The 14,220-nt window shown below is 32.6% G+C and overlaps 1 protein-coding gene across 14 annotated transcripts in view; it reads right to left on the reverse strand.

Moving 5' to 3' along the window:
- The window catches only part of CCDC102B (coiled-coil domain containing 102B), a 229,234-nt gene that overhangs the window by 155,143 nt on the left and 59,871 nt on the right, over nt 1–14,220 (reverse strand). The gene's annotated exons all lie outside the window — the stretch shown is intronic.

Below are 14,220 nucleotides of genomic sequence, written 5' to 3' on the forward strand. Positions count from 1 at the left end.
GAATTCAAATATCTTACGTCCAACTATTGCAAGTAAGAGAGTTGAAATTTTGCAAAAGCAAAAAAACATACAAACATCCATTTAATGTAGATCAAAATAAAAGTATATATTACAATTAGCTAATTAAATAAAGGCCCTAGTGTTTTCATTATATATCTGCCACTACCGTCATAATGTCTTCTGACTTCAAAAAACCATGGGAAAAAAGAAAGAAAAGGAATTGAGGTTCATATTTTCTAAAAAATATATTTTTGAAAGGCAATCTTATTTTGGTATATTCCTGTACAATAAGGTCATAAAAATGTGTATGTTGATTTTTTCATGAATTTTAAAATGTTCCAAATCAATAAAAATGGAAACGTTTGGTAATGATTCAAAGAAAAAAGTATAATTTCACCTAAATCCTAGATGTATGAAAATAAAAGTATGTTAAAATTAGGCCTATATTATTAAACATATTTCCCAAAGAATTCAATGACAATAATGTGCTTGGTAGTATAACAACAGGACTACATTTTTGTTCAAACTCCATTCTTCACTTGCTATGATGAGCACTGGGTGTTATAGGTAAGCGATGAATCACTAAATTCTACTCCTGAAACCAATATTATACTATATGTTAATGAATTAGAATTTAAATAAAAATTTGGAGAAAAAAATGGCATTCTTATTGGTTCAAACTAGTGAAAATTTACATTTCTGGTTAAATGATAGAAATTAACACAACTATAATAAGGTAGCTTTTGTATTTACAATTTCCTTTATCTGTTGACTTCTAGAAACTTTGAAAAATACCTCAATGACAATTATCTCACTTATAAGTATCCTATTTATAATATCTCTGACATCTTAAAACTTGAAACTAATGCATATAATCACTTTAATTAGAATAATCTACATGGGCTTAGCAATATATCTTATTATTAAAAGTTTTAAAATACCCATAACCCAATGCTTTTGCCTTCTATTTATTCCCCAAATCACTGTTCAGGACAAGCTCAGATGATGTTCTAGGTAATTTGAAAAATAACAAAATAATAATTATATTTCAGTATTTTGACAGTGTATAGTCAGAAATAACTTAAGGAATTATTTTTCACATTAGCTTTCAAAATGTTTTTAAAGTAATGGAGTCCATTCTTTTAAAAATAAAAAACACATATATATTACACAGAAGTCATGTATATCAAAAGTGGAACTTTTCCCATTAATTCTTGGAGGAGGACTTGGAAACTTGCCCGCTTGGAAACTCTCTTCCCATCTAATTTCCTCCAACAATAGCCCTTGGAGGTCATCCACAGACTCCCCAGACTCTGAGGAGCACTTTGGAAAAACAACTAGTATAACCAAATCGTTATTTTACAGATAAAGAATCTTGACTTCAGTGAGGAAAAAATTACATGTCCAAATTTTTTCCGTCTACCCACTCATTCTTATTAATTATGTTTCTGTTGAAAAATAATACTTAAAACATAATACTTATTTTAAAGAGATCAGAAAACATAAATAAGCACAAATAAGACTACGATCCACAATCCCCACGTACAAATAAATAATCTTGTTATGTACCATTCACAATACTGCTAGCTAATTACTACAAATGACAAAAAGATCAGTTATACTTCCTTTGTCATGGTGGGAGATGCAAGATATGCTAATCTGAATGTGTTATCCTGTATGCCTAAAATGTTACTAATGTAGTAGGGTTTTTCCTTCACCCTTGGTAGGGCATTCACCTTAGCAAAGCCATCAACATACTAGTCACTTCTTCCTCATCTAGTGTGATTAGCTTAATCTCATTGTTCTAACAGTGGCCCAGGTCTTTTTAGACCTTATCATGACAGAGGATGGGAAAGTTAACATAGACCTATGACAAGACCTATAACACAGACCTATGATAAGACCTATGTCCATTCCAAATGAATGCAAAATGTTTCTGAACCAAAACACATAAGCAAACACAGTGGAACAGGCAACTCTGGAGCTCAGAAATTGAAAACTTGATAGAACTACCTACTGGAACTCTGCAAGATAAGCACAAGTTTAGAGCAACCAGATACTTTACCAGGAGAAAGTCCTCTGAAACAAAGTAGGAGGCCTTTGTGGCTCAAATCAATAAATAATTTTATTCCTTAAGAAACTATATTAGAAAAACTAAACCTAAAACTAGCAGAAAGAAGAAACTAAGATTTGAGCAGAGAAAAACAATATAGAGAATGAAAAAACAATAGAGAACATCAACAAAGCCAAAAGGTTTTTTTTCTTCAAAAAAATCAACAAAACTGGAAGGCTTTAAGTAGAATAATGAGAAGGGGAAAGACAAGAATTGTACTAATAAAATAGAAATAAAAGTAGGCACATTTCTAACAATGTTAGAGAAATAAAAAAGATTATAACAGAATACTATGAACAACCATATGCCAAAAAATAGATAACCTATATGAAATAGATTCCTAGAAATGTAGAAACTACCAAAACTGACTCAAGAGTCAACAGAAAATCTCAGAGACCTATAACAAGTAAAGAAAAATGAGTAATCCCAAATAGAAAACCCACAACCAGAAGATAGCTTAACTACTGAATTATAAATAAATAAATAAATACCAATCCTTCTCAAACTCTTCCCAAAAAATAGAACAGGAGGTAATACTTCCTGATTCAACGAGGACAGTATTATCCCGCTACCAAATCACAAGACTACAGACCAACATCCCTTATAAATATGGTTGTACAAACCCTCCAAAAAATTATAGAAAATAGAATATAATAACATATTAATAGGATTATATACCATGAAGAAGGAAGAGGAAAAAACACAGGAGATCATGTCAATAAATAAAGAAAAAGTAGTTTTCAGAATCTGACAACCTGCTGATAGACATACTCAGTAAACCAGAAGTAGAAAGGAATGTCCTCAACATGATAAAAGGTACATATGAAAAACCCACAGCTAATATAAAACTCAATTATGAAACACTGAAACCTTTTCTATTAACTCTCTAATATATCAACAAGAAAGGATGCCCATTTTCACATTACTTCTATTAGACATTTTACTGCAAGTCCTAACCAGAGTAATTTGGCAAGAAAAAGATTTAAAGGCATCTAAATTGGATACAAACTATCTCTATTCACAGGTGGAATGTTCTCATATGTAGAAAACCCTAAAGACTCGTATACAATCTGTTAGAGCCCATAAACAAATTCTGCAAAATTGTAGATTACAAGAACAACAACAAGGATCAGTTGTATTTCTGTACAGTAGCAACAAACAACATGAAAGGATATTTAAAAAATAATTCTATTTATAATACTACCCAAAAGAATAAAATACCTAGTAATAAATTTACACAAGAAAGTGCAAGTGTTGTACATTGAAAACTGCAAAACAGTGCTGAAAGATATGACAAATACATAAATAAACACATCTGATGCTCAAATATTAGAAGACTTAATATTGTTAAATGGCAATACTTCCCAAAACTCTATTGATTCAGTGCAGGGACTATCAAAATCACAACACCCTTTTCTCGTGGAAATGGAAAATCCAACTTTAAAATTCATATGTAATTGCAAAGTACCCAAATAATTTCGAAAAAGAAGAACAAATTGTAGGATGTACATTTCCCAATTTTAAAATTTACTACAAAGCCACACCTATCAAAACAGTATAGTATAAAAATAGATTTATAGATCAATGGAATGGAATTGAAAATCCAGAAATAAACCTATACATCTATGGTCAACTGATTTTCAACAAGATTGTTAAGACAATTAAATGAAGAAAAAAACAGTCTGTTCAACCAATGGTGTTGGGATAACTGGATTTCACATGCAAAGAAATGACACTGAACCTTTACCTCACACCATACATACATACACACACAAATAACTTAAAATAGATCAAACATCTAAATTTGAGAGTTAAAACTATAAAACCTTAGAAGTAAACATAAGGACAAATCTTCATTATGTGGATGTTGGCAGTGGTTTCTTTTTTTAATTTTTATTTATTTATTTATTAAAATTTATTTATTTGAGAGAGAGAGAAAGAGCAAGAGGGGGAAGGGACAAAGGGAGAGAGAGACTCTTAAGCAGGCTCTACGCCCAGTGCAGAGCCTGACATGGGGCTCAGACTCACAACCCTGAGATCATGACCTGAGCTGAAATCATGAGCCACCCAGGTGCCCCACTGGCAGCGGTTTCTTGAATGTGACACCAAAATCACAAGCAACAACAACAAAATTAAATAAATCAGACTTAATCAGGATTTAAAACTTTTGTACTCAAGAAAGGTAACTATGAAGAAAATGAAAAGACGGTATGAGAGAAAATGTTTCCAAATCACATGTGATAATGGCCTAGTATCCAGAATATATAAAGAACTCTTACAAGTCAACAACAAAAAGATAAACAACCCAATTTATAAATATGCAAAGGACTTGACTATATGCATCTTCAAAAGAGATATACAAATGGCCAACAAACAGATGAAAAGATGCTCAGCATCTTAGTCATTAGGAAATGCAAACTGAAGCCGTAATGCAATATTGCTTTACATCCACTAGGATGGCTAAAATAAAAAAGACATATAATACCAAGTGTTGACAAAGGATATGGAAGAAATAGATCCTAACCTATTGCTGGTAGGAATATAAAATGGTGCAGCTGCTTTGGAAAACAGTCTGGTAGTTCCTCAGAATGTTAAACATAGAGTTTCCATGTGACCCAGTGATTGATTACACTTCTGGCTATAGATGCAACTGAAATAAAATTTTACACCCACATAAAAACGTGTACTCAAATGCTTGTAACAGTATTATTCATAATAACCAAAGCATGGGGGGAAAACCTAATGCCCGTTGACTGATAATTTGGTATATCTATAAATTGGAATATTATTTGGCAGTGAAAAAGAGAATGGCATACTGATACATGCTAACACTGAGGAAGCTTGAAAACATTATGCTAACTAAAGGAAGCCAGAAAAAGACAATCTAGTCTATGATTCCATTTATATGAAATGTGCAGGATGGGATAATATAGAAAGAGAGAAAGTAGATTATTGTTTGTGTACTGTTGAGGTTGAAGGGAAACGGGAAGTGACTGCTAAGGCTTCAGGTTTCTTGGTTTTCTTTCATCTTGGGTGATAATAATGTTCTAAAACTGATGGTGAGGATGCTTTCACAGCTCTGTGAATATGCTAAAGCTACCAAATTATATACTTTAAATGGGTGAACTGTAGGTCACATGAATTATATCTCAATAAAGCTGTTTTATAACAAAACAACAGCCTTTGTGAGAGGCAGCAAGTTTGTCTGTTATCAGAGCTCCCTTTAATCCTTACAAGCTCTGTAGAATTACTAATATAACTCATCTCTATAGTTGGCTATCTCTTTTTACTTTTTTACCTTTTTCCCTCCCTCACTGCATGATTTTCTGCTTCTCTACTTAGTAGTCTCCAAACATTTTTGGTTACGCAATCATCAGCCAATTATATTCAGTATGAACCAATAATATAAAAGCACACATAATCATTTATAAAATATGTTCACGTACTATTGTGCCATTATGTGATATATGTTATTAAAATGCTATGAAAATACACATTTAAAAATAGTTTTAAAATGTAAATAACTTGTTATTAGACTTTATACTTCTAAATTGTGTTATGCAATTCACCCACATAGTAAGTAAAAATGGTAGAATTCCCAGCATGCACGTCTAGGTTTCCTGTCATCATATTTCCTTGTAATTCTTTTTGGAAGAGAACTATACTTTTCAAAATTTTCTGCTACGCTGCCAGCTCACACACCTATATAAAGATGCAAACACATGTGTGTGCCCAAAAATTTCCTGCCAGAGTACATTTTTGGCATTTGCATTCCTTGTTTACCAGGGTACTGGGAGATGAAAGCAAGGTATTTAGGAATATCTGTCAACCTCATGGAAACACACTTACGAGTGGAAGTCCAGTTCTCTAGGTGGTTGGTATATATCATTAAAAAGGAACACATTAAGCATCTTCGTGCTATTATTCAGAATAACCTCTATCAAAATTTAGGATAAGTCAGATGCTACTGATTACTTTTTCACATACCTCCCCTGTTTGCCTTATAATTGTCTACAATTCTTCAAAATTCTGGCACAAGATTTTCTCAGTTCTTGTTTTGTTCTGGTGTTTGAGTTTTCCTCTTTTTCATCTTTGCAGTGATAAATTTGGAAAGGATGCATTGAAAGCTATTATAAGAAATTATTTTGAACAAAAGTCATAATTATTTCTTTATAGTTATACTCCTCCAACTCTGTGAATTCCTTCAGAGCAGTTCCCATGCTTTATTCACCTTTTATCCTCAGTTTCCAGCACACTGGCTTGATAAGTACCAGGTTTACAGTACATGCTATGATTTGCTCAATGAGTGATAAATCAAGGATTTGGATAGGGTTTTTTTGTAACATAAACATATCTTAATTGAATGACTGTGGAGAAAGCTTCACAGATCACTGTGCATTGGTCTTTTCTTGTTTTTTACTTATTTAAAAAAAAAAAGGATTTGACCTGATGATATCCAAAATTCTGTTCATCTCTGATCTGGTCACATCTGGTGAGATAGCAAACTAAAATGTTACATTTCACACCAAATGATGGCAGCTACTCAACTATCAATACAAGATTGTCAGAGATAAAGGAAGGCATTCCTGGCAATCAGATTCATACAAAATAGCTAGATACTCAACATGAACTCATCAAGAGTAAATCTGTTGATGAAAATGAAATGACAAAACTTAGATAAAACTAGAGGATGTTTTACCTGGCATATTGATCAAGAAAATCCCTTTGCTGGCAAATAATAACTTTGGACCCAGTAACCAGTAACTTTTGTCATTAATTAAAAGAAATATGCCCAGACAGGCATATGGGGAGAGAAAAATGTCGATTATCTCAAGATCCCTAAGTACATCAAACTACCATAAAGTTGTGTTTCTACAATTAGATTGTAAGTGCAAACACCTTGAGTTATATCTCTCAATTCCTTGCCAGAAAGAGCTACCTCTCTTGTAAAACTTTTGGATCAGTGGTTTAATTCGTACCCTCACACTAGCCCTATCATTTCTTGTTTCTAATCTACTAAATCTAACATGTCAGCAAATGTAACTTAGTAACTAGAAATTTTCCTTTAGAGGATGAAAGAAACATTTCCATTTAATTCATTGCAATATGTTTGTCAACCCTGAACCTTTATTTTGCCCCTTGATAATCAAACAATTGTAATAACTGTATGATGTATTTAGGAAATTGTTTATATTTTTTGCTTGTTTCTACTTCCAGGCAAGGAACTCTTAGAATTACTCTTAAATCTGTTTAATTTGAGGCCCATGACATTGAGTCCTTTGGTTTGGATAGTTTATCACTTTTATTAACTTTAAAATTCTATATACCACGAAACAGTTTTCTCTTTCTGGCAGCATAATGATCTAAATACCCCCCTAAAACTCTACTAATGATAAGATTTTAAATAGCTGTTATAAAACAGAAATGATGTTTTGCTGAATGGTAAAGAAACTAAGAAATATAAGGCCAAATGTAAACTGAAATTAAGAAATCAAGGAGGAAGAGTGCTAAAGTCAGCTTTCATTTTAAGGGTATTTTCCTAAATTCAGAAACCTTGAACCTCCATTTTGAGGACATCTTAGGGCACAGGAGAAGGGAAAGCTTAGAACACAACAGCATAGGTCCTCACACTGAACTAGAACTCCAAATAGCTATCACCTCAGCATTAAAGTAAATGATGAATTAGTCTGCTGTGTAGAATGTAAATGATCAATTAATATCTGCCTGTCTTGAGCTTGTGTTAAATGTCAAAGGTAGAAATATTCCCTGAATATATGGAAATATAAGCTGGCCTGTATCAGTCTGCTGATCAACTTCCATGACCTGCTTAATCTTAAAATTCTCAGCAAATTTATTAAAATGGTTCTGAATTGAAAGCACTCCTAAGACCTCAAAAATTTTCCCAGATAAAGTCCCCCTGCAAGTGATCTGCACATACACATACATACACACATACACACAGTACAATACACGAGTACATGTGACATGATAAGTGAAACCAGGAAGAAAAAATAGAGTACATTAAAAACTAGAAAGACTTCATGTATTAGAATTGCACAGACCAAAAACAAGTAAGTTCAATATGTGTCAATGTCTTAAAAAGTATAAGCAAAATCAAGAGGTTATGAAAGTTGTCTAGTAGTTCTTAAATAAATAAAGCAATATTCTAAATATAAAAATTAAATGATTAAAAATTTTAAAATTCACTGGAAGTGGCTAACCGGTAGATAACCAAGCTGAGGTGATTAAGCAGCAGTCAGACCAAGCTGAAGTGACAATTAGTGAACTTGAAAATAGAAGCAAAAGAAAAACCTAGAATGAACTCCAAAAATGAAAGATTTGGAGAATATGAAATAGAGATTATGGAATATGAAGGATCATATGGAGATAGAAAAATACACCTAATCATAGTTCCAGAAAGAGAATACAAAAAGGATGGGGGAAAATAAATAATCAGCTATATTACAATAGAATTAGAATATCCTCCTTCTGTGTATCACTAATTAATAAGGAATCCATGATATACTCATCAAAGGCTACCAACACCACATCACACAGGGAGAGCCATCCAGTTATTACATGTCTCCTATAGGAAGTATCCAAACACTTCTTGTATAGAAGTTTTGGACACTTATTGCAAAATTAAATCAAACCTCAAAATACAGCTTTAGTTTATAAGAAATACAGGGAAGAGAAGAAAATCAAATTCTACATGTGGTTATATCAATAAATAAATTTCAAGGAAAAAAGAAAGAACAGGGATTTATAGATTACGAGATTTAAAATATGTATCAACCAAATGCAATGTATGGATCATATCTAGCTCTAATTCTAAAGAAAAATACAAAAGAAGTTCATATATCATAAAAAGTTGGCACTATTTAGCAAAATTAAATATATCTTTTACCATTTCATGCAATAGCAATACCCCTTGTAGAAATATATACCAAAGATAAACTGGTGAACATACAAAAGGACTTATACACAATACCATTAATTGCAACAATAACTGAACAAGCATAGGTTAGAAATAGCACAAATATTTGTCAATATTAGAATGGATGAATAAGTAGCAGCATATTAACACAACAAAATACTGTCCAGTTATAAAAAAGAATGAAGATATTTCTGTACATGACCATAAAGTGATGTCTAGAATATAGTATTAAAAAAGAACAAAAGGATAAAAGGTACAGCATAGAGATTATCATCAATGGTATTATAATAGTTTATGGTGACAGATGGTAGCCATACTTGGAGAGAGCATAGCATAACATACAGACTTGTCAAACATATAGGCTTGAAGACCTGAAACTAATGTAACATTGTTATACTTAAAAAAAAAAAAAGCATACACTATGCTACAATTTACCTAGGAAAGCCAAGACATGATTTATATACACATATTTTTAATATATCATATACATATATTTCATATGACATTAAAAATAAATGGATAAACTATAAAATTAAGTGACAACAATTGGGGTTATTGGGTGGAAAGAATAGGACAGAAGTTAAACTTCTTTCAGTGTATCTTGCTTAGTATATTCAACTTTGGGATCATGCAGAATTAAATCAAAAAGCAGTCAATCTCTAAAACGTCAAAATAAAAGGAAACAAATGAAATTACACGCATATCTAGTTAATGGTATAACCACAGTGATTAAATATTTCAAGTCATTTAAATCATGATAATTTGACCAAAAAAAAATGCAAACAAATTTAAACTATTTTCAGTAATCATTTTCTTGGTGGAGGTGTTGGTATTGTTATTCTGAGAGCATTGTGTGTACATTGTTGATAAAGCAAATGAGAAATTATGTGAGCTGTAATATGCTAATGTTATAATTCCCACTGTCTTCAAGAACCAGGATTTGCAACACAAGAGAAAAGAGACATGGATGGAAGATGGAAGAGGTTAATAGAAATCCTAGATCTAGTTGTTAATAAAAGTAGCAGTGAGAATTCACTCTATTATTTATTATTACATATTATTATATATTATAACATAATGATTAATATATTAATATATGATATATTAATATATTGTATTAGAATATAAATGAATATATTTATCTTAACTTTCTTGAGTGAAAGAGCCTAGAAATAATGGCAACAATTTCCCATTCAAAGGAACTAGAATTTAAAAATTGCACAATTTAAGCATCAGTAAAAATAACTTCAATGTTGCCTATTGGAGGATGCTAGGGAATCACCTGCCTAACTTTAAATTGTATTGTATTTTAATGTTCCCCTTTCTATCAGATTTTCAAACCAATAATGTTATGGTCACTTCTACTTGCCCATTTAACAACTAATAAGTACCATTTAAAGACAAGGTGCTCATTTTTACATGTTTTTTCTCTTAAACACAGCAAAATTATAGTCATGGGCAAAATTCATGCCTGAATTGATAGATATAGTATTTGACTGGAAATTGTGGTATTATTATTGTTTTTATTGCTCAAAGAAGAGAATGAGTGTTTGGAGAAGATAATACTTAGTCAAAACTAAGTGCTAATGTGAAAATCAGTCATGTCATCTTAGTTTTCCACTCAAATATCTTAACACCAGTCAACAACAAATATGTTTATATTTGACAACTACCTTTAAAATGAGAAAAAGTTTTTACATCTCTCAAAATCTTCACCCTTAATGATAGCCAATAAATAAATATGCTTAGCATTTTTATATACTAAAAAAACAGTTTTATTAGTGACAATTATATTTAATTTTAAGAAATAAAATTATTTCAAGCAAAGCTGCTGAAAAGTAATCATACTTTTATATGAATTTATTATTAAGGTAAATTTATATTAGGATGCTATGTAGCAAAAGTTTCCAGTCACTTCATTTTTTACATGTTCCAGTAGATACATTTATATAAAAATAGTATGGAAAAATTAGAATACAGAAGATTAATTTTGAAAACTTATTTTGGGTACATTTTATCTGCTCTTTACCACATATGAAGTGAACTAACTTCTTGGATACCATAGGACATATCAAATTAACCTTCCCTTTCTCCCTGGCTCTTCTCCAGTATTACTAGTATTTCACTCAGCCTCATTCTTGTAACTTTTGGAGTGTAAATTATTTACAGCTGTAGACATCCTCTAACACCGAAAGCAATGACCAGGTTCAAAATGTAAGGGAGAAACTCAATCCGATTCCTTTGTCTTGACATTTTTTTTCTAGTTGTGAAGAGATCACTTCCAAAAACAAAAAACTGTATTACTTGGGAAGAAGTTCTTATGGCTAATGACATAGTTGTTGAGTGCATGCTGATATTGATTCAGTCCTTTCCTTCACTTTGTAATTTTTCTTTTAGATTCCACCTTTCATGGTCCATGTCCCAGGAATCAGAACTCTGTAACATTCAATTGGCCTTTTTCCACTTACCAAAAAGCTTTAACTCCCTTTTCCAGAATTGTACCAGTTTGGTCTCCCTCTTAATTTTTTTTTAATGTTTTTTTGCATCTCTTTTGTATTCCTTCTTTTAGAAATTATTCTGTTACACTATTGAGCTCTCTGGGAATGTGTACCAGCTAGTTCTCCCAAAGAAAATATTAAACCTAGTCTTTTAATTAGTCTGTTTAGAATGACCAAGAAAAATCTGGCTATACTCCAGTGTTAACATTCCTTCTTTCCTTGGACTAGACAAATTATTTCTAAATCTCAATTTCCAAATAAACATAAAATTAATATTTTGATTATTTAAACCATTTTTCAAGAGACAGTATATCTCAACAAATAATAAATGACTTGCTAAATAGTTTTGCTTTATTCTACCAAATTAAGAACAAAATTACTTAGTTTCTTAGCCATCCAGATTTTGCCCAAGCCTGTAAAGTACAAAGCAAAATGGAAAGTTGGCCATAATGCCTATGGAGAGAGCCAAACCAGACAGTTCAGGTCAAAAAGTAAAATTTTTACCCATTGCTTAACTTTTAGAAGTTATTCACAGCTGCATGTAATTTGTACTCTACAAATTCTAAGAATATGGTTTTGTCCTAATTACCTGGTTTGGCTGCTGATCCTAACCAGCTTTTCAGGCTTATTTCAAGCTTTGCACTTCACCTTGTGCTGGCAACAAAAAAAAATTGCAAAATAAATCTATTTGAGTAAACAAATCTTCATTCTGTTGAATGGTATTAGATTGTGTACAAGGCTCTGGTGAGCTGTGACTCTGACAGTCAAGTCTACGTGCTCAAATTTGCAGTCAAGAACTCTTGGATCTTTGGCTGAAACCATGGGAGAAGAATTTGATTCTGCTCATTATGTTTGATTGTATTTTGCTCCATTAATCCCTGACCTTGCAAATCAAAACAACTGAATGGTAAAACAATAATTCTACAACATTATAAAACAGAATAGACCTATTTACCTTATGAGACTATGACCAGACATTTAAGAACTAAGCATTTTGAGAATTCTTATTTCAAAATGATATGTGTGTTTATATCTCAGACTAAAAACTCATATGTGCAGAAATGTAAATTCTCCACTTTTTTATGATTCAGTTCAACTTCTAGGTGACCTCAATTTTGACCCTTATTTCCACCGAAGGCAGAAGGCTCTAATTTTTCCCAATTCAAGGTAACAGTCACTTTCAGGTTGAAAATTTATTCTATTGGTAGATAGCCAAATTTATTCATGGCCACAAGTCTACAGAGGCCCAAAGCCCATGCTCCTCTGCAACACCAGCTATTGTTCTGCAAAGAAAGTGCTCCCATCACCCCTGTTTTACAAGCTCACCCCATATGACACAAGCATTAAAAAAAAAAAAAAGTATTCAAGATTTCTCCAAGCCTCCTTCTCCTTTCCTTTTTTATATGAGTTAGCTCCTGGGGAACGAGAGGTAAAGAGGTGGTCATAAAGGGCATGCGACTTGCATTCATCTGAATGGAGTGGTGAACACCTAACCCCTGAGCCACCTTTAATCACTGTTATCTTGTGCTCTGACATACTACATCCCTGATGACTATAGGTGTTTAGAAGTGGCACCTGTCACAGGTATCATAAGTCCCATCCTGACTTGTCATACATTCTACCTTTTCTCATTCCAATTCAAGGTGTCTTCTAAAGACTTCTTCCCTCCCTTTACGAAGCTTGGAAACTCTTGGCTACTTTGATCACACCACCTTGGAGTATCAAATTCTGTAAGACTAACTTCGGGACCATTTGCCAAAACACTACCCTCAGCCATTGATTTTATGTTTTGCCTCTTGCAATCTGGAAGGCCAGGCACAAAATCCCCAATTGGTGAATCCCCCAAATCTATCACTTTCCTACTTTGCTTTCTTAACCTACCAGCACTGATGCCAATTAGGTCCCTTCAAAACCATCCCCTCTAATCTCCTGACTAAACTTTTCTTCCATTCATGGTAAAACAATAAGTATTTTACAGTATCAAATATTTTTCCTTTGGTAGTGTAAAACAATGTTCAGTACTCTGGGCTTTGCTCTTAATTTTTAAAACTGGGCTTTTTCAAAATCACAGAAAATCCTTTCTGGTTTCTACAAAGCTTGGCTCTTATGAATCAAAATATTTTTTTTTCCAAATGTAATTACAACTTTTCACTTGAGAAAAACCTTACAAAATTACAGACTTCCTTATAATAAAAAACAAAAATTATCAGCCATCCCTTTAAAAGCAAGGTACACAGAAAGGAACTAATTCTGACTAATAGAGGAAATATTGGGGTGAAAGGAATTATCAAAAAGCTTCCAGGTTTTCTTGGGCAAAATATGATCTAGTTTGGTTTTTCCAACAGGTTGAACTATTAGCCACTATTCTCCCCATCTCTGAAGCAGGAGTATTTAACCCTGTGCTGGCCTCACGGAGGCAGAATACGTTTCTCTAATCTCCTATATTGGTCTTCACCATGCAACTTACTTTGTCCAATGGAATATGGGAAGAAGTAGCATTTTTCCAGTTCTAAGCCTCAGAACTATGAGTTATTTTTCTTGTGCTTCTGTCACTGCCACGGAAAGGGCTTTCCCTAGGTAGCTGCTACAACTGGAGATTAGATCCCAGAATTAATTCTGGATCATACCTGAGCCCAGGGTCAGAGGGGATCCAATCCCAGCCAGACCTGCAC

This window comes from Ursus arctos, unplaced genomic scaffold, assembly GCF_023065955.2.
Source record: "Ursus arctos isolate Adak ecotype North America unplaced genomic scaffold, UrsArc2.0 scaffold_17, whole genome shotgun sequence".
Taxonomy (NCBI): Eukaryota; Metazoa; Chordata; class Mammalia; order Carnivora; family Ursidae; genus Ursus; species Ursus arctos.